We start from the raw sequence: 3879 nt of genomic DNA, 5'->3' as shown, positions 1-3879 counted from the left end.
GGGGGGAGGTGCTCCCTTTGGTTTTGTTCTCATGTGGCTTTTGCGAACCTGTAATGTTCCGTCTTCAAAATGCCATACCGGTATTTGTGTTATGTGTGGCACGTCGCTTGACTATAGAAACAGACCTGCAAATCAGACCCCATTGGAGGACTCTCGTAGTCTAGAGGTGAAGGTGTTCGTCTCTCATTCATGGTCCCGGGTTCGAATCCGCATAGCGACGGAAATTTTTCTCCTCTAAATTGTTCTCCTTTCACATCCTTTCCTGCTCTCCTACCCATATTCTATCGTCTGCTTTCGTCTCCTCTTTCTGCCCCCATCACCTCACCTTCTTTGCTTCTCCTTTGGGCTCCTGGCTCTTTCTGCAGCCCTTCTATTGCTACTCCTTGGCTGCTTTTTATTGCTGTCTTTCAGCCACACCCCTGGTCTTATGGTAGGAAAGATCTACGCCTAGCCTTCTCGGACAAGGGCGAAAAATCTCGGAGGTCCTGTGTGCAAGTTGATCTCTTGTTGGTCTAAAATCGATAAGAGTAGGCTTCAGCCGCCAAACGTGCAAAATTCAAAATTTTCTACCAACTGAAAAAGTTTAATGTGTCCCGTGCACTCAAATGACCTTATGCAATTGCGAGCGCCATAAAACATTTTTTAAAAATATGAATAAATGGGACGATAATACCACCAACGAAGCGTGTGGTCTCTTCAATGTATTAAAGAGCGATACATTTCTCTTCTTTTTTTACTTTTTAAAACAAATTGTTCATGCAAGTTGACATTGTGTATGGGATCCTCTAATACAGAAGTACAACGCCCATAGCAGCCCAACAAGCTCTAGAAACGTTTAAAGCAGCCACTTAGGATATTAAAAACAGTATAAGTGTTCCATCAACAAGTAAGACCCATGAGGAGACACAGAAATCAGAACACCGACGTAACGGCTGCAAAGAAGGCATGCGGTAAAATTGATGATCTAATTGTTGACCGTTTCTTGAAGCAAAATAAAATCAATACACTATCAATCGTCGACCCCTCCCAATTCCAAGACTTTCAAAGGTCATTTCCTACAGCTCTTTCGGATCGTACAATAGAAAGTAACTCTGTTTGCGTAAAATCGTGTAACAAACAGAATCAGAAATATTATATTGCAATGAAACATGTAAGTTTGCTCAGTGTCGTACAATCCAGAGCCTTTATTCAACTCTGAAGGACTACAAACTCGACACAACATTTAGAGAAGATGCAAAATCTTAGAAGTCGCACTGACGTTTATGTCGATCCACAAGGACATCATTTACAGCATCCCCAACTTCGTCAACAGAATAATGGACACCTTAGCTGCAGCAAAAGAACGAGGGGTAGACTTCTTCTTCAAACATATCTTCTCTAAACAGGTAGGATGAGGAACACATCTCATTTACCTTGCCCTTAACTACCTTTAACCTGCTTGAAGTTCATTGTGCACGCCCACTTTTAAGACCCACGAGCCGCCCCTGCACACAAGTTATTATGTGTTTGCAGCCACAGGACAAAAGACACAATATTGCCCTACAGCCCTGGGTCACTGAGATGTCTCCGGACACTAGGTCGTATTATGCAGGGCCATGCCCCACCTCGGGACACTAGGTCGTATTACACAGGGCCGCAATATCCCTCCCTCCGTCCCTCCCCACCTCGTCTCCCCCTCCCCACCTCCTTCAGGCAGGTCTCTGTGTTGTAATATCCTTGGAAAGTACATTATGTCTTTATAAAAAATGTATGCGGAAAACGAAAAGATCGTGGTTACTATTTTCTTTCTGTGTGAAGTACAAAGAAAACAAATGAGGCGTGGTATTTTTTAATGCTGACAGAGATTCTGAATAAACCAGCAGCTCGACCGTCGTGCGCTGGTGCCCTGCGCTGTTGACAAGGTTAAGCCCTGATCTCAATCGCGCTGTGGAGCTTCGTGCTCGCAGGCTGGACAAATAATTCAGCAAGCGTCACCACACCATAGAAAGTAAGCATCGCGTGGTTGTTCGTTTTAAAAGGGGTCCTGGGGGACGAGGGTTTTTTTTTAGGACAAAATGGTTTAAGGGCACTAAAAGGGCATTTACACCAGGCCGCTGGAACAACGAGAACAATGGCATTCGGGATGAATGTTCAGAAGAAAAAAACTTTAAAAGAAACTTCCTCTTTTTTGTCGGAGCAGTTTGCTGTGGGCTGTCTGTGCTGTGAACGTCTTTGCTTTTAGTAAGCTCTGGGCGTCATTTCTCTTGACTTTGACGTGGGGCTGTAGTGTTGTTGACAACATCTACTACAGTGTAATAGACAACGCCAACTACTGTGTGGTAGACAACAACTACAGCAGACAGAACATTCTTAGTGCAGCGATTGCCAGGTACTGGTCAAAGTAAGGGTTCTGTGACGTCATCCCCAGAGAGCCGACAGCGAAGGAAGTGATGTGGATGCTACAGGTCATCTCTTCAGGGTTCCCGGTGAGTCGATCCTTTCTCTGGCTGCACTGCCTCCTCGGCTGTGTAGCACTTGTGGAATCGTGCGGAGACTCCTTGTCCTCGTACCGTGCCAACAGCGGGCAGATAACATCGGGCTGCTTGAAGTACCCCGATATCGACAGTGTCAGTCAATGCGCTAAGACATGTCAGCTCGCCGACAACTGTGAAGCATTCTTTCTGGAGACAGACGGGCAGAAAGATCCGACCTGCACGCTGTGTATACCTAAGTCTGTGGACCTAGAGGCCGCGGGTTTGTTCTACACGCCAGTCCGCCTGCGTCAAGACGGCGCCGATGTGAACAGGTTCGTGGAACTGCCCGGTGGTCTGCGCAGTGGTCAGCTAGTGACGGTGAGGGCCACTCTGGACGGGCGGATGAGCCTGGCCCTGGAGGACATCGCCGCCCCAGTGCCCACGGGCCGCACACCGCTCAACATCGAGCCGGACACCAAACAGGCTGACGTCACTGTCAACTACAACGTGGATGGAACCTGGCACAACGTCCTCCAGGTCGTTAACTTTTTCTCCCAAACTTCAGTCACGTTCAACATGACACTGTTCTTCAAGGACAAAGAAGTAGATATTTTTTTCGATAACGAAATCTTTTCGACCTTCAGCTTCGAGGAGCATGGAATGTTTGCTGGTGAAGTCAACTATTTGTGGATTGGACAGAAGTTTGGTACCTTCACCGTGCATTCCATTCTGGCTTAAAGGAAGCATCGCACGGTCAAACTAACAAACGGAAACACTACACGGTCAAACTAACAAACTGAAACAGTGCCCGGACAAACTGACAAAAGAAACTAACCACTATAATTATGTTCAAACAAACATTTTGTCGGTTACTGAGCTGGATCCTGCGGTTTTTAAAACAACTAGCTTCGTTAGGATTTTGATTTGGAGTGCAGATGTTCAGTGAATCTGGGACACTACTAACTAAAAAAAATCAATCAAAATAGACAAATGTAGTTTCTGGGCCAATCACTAGCAAAAACAATCAAGAATAGACAGATATAGATTCTGTGACACTCAGTGACCAAAACAAAACAATCAAGAATAGACAAATGTAATTTTTGGGCCTGCCACACCGACATACAGGTGTTGGTCATCCATGGGTGCGGCCTGTCAACAATTGGGCGTCTTTGAATGAGTGTCCAGGCTACCGGACACACCATGGGTGCTCACAGAACTGTCAGCAAATCAAAACCGCGTCATTTTGTGTAATTACCTGTGTGACAGTATCAAGTGCGCAACTGAGACTGCTAGAACCATCCAGTGTTGGCGGTTACAGAGAGAACGATTTACTGTTGGCAGTGAAGGAGGGAACTATTTACTGCTGGCGGTTATAGAGAAAAAGTTATAGAAGGACCTATTTACTGTGTATGTGTGTATATATATA

This window comes from Aplysia californica, unplaced genomic scaffold (genome assembly GCF_000002075.1).
Source record: "Aplysia californica isolate F4 #8 unplaced genomic scaffold, AplCal3.0 scaffold00083, whole genome shotgun sequence".
NCBI classification, from domain to species: domain Eukaryota; kingdom Metazoa; phylum Mollusca; class Gastropoda; order Aplysiida; family Aplysiidae; genus Aplysia; species Aplysia californica.
Note: the sequence above shows the minus strand (reverse complement) of the source record.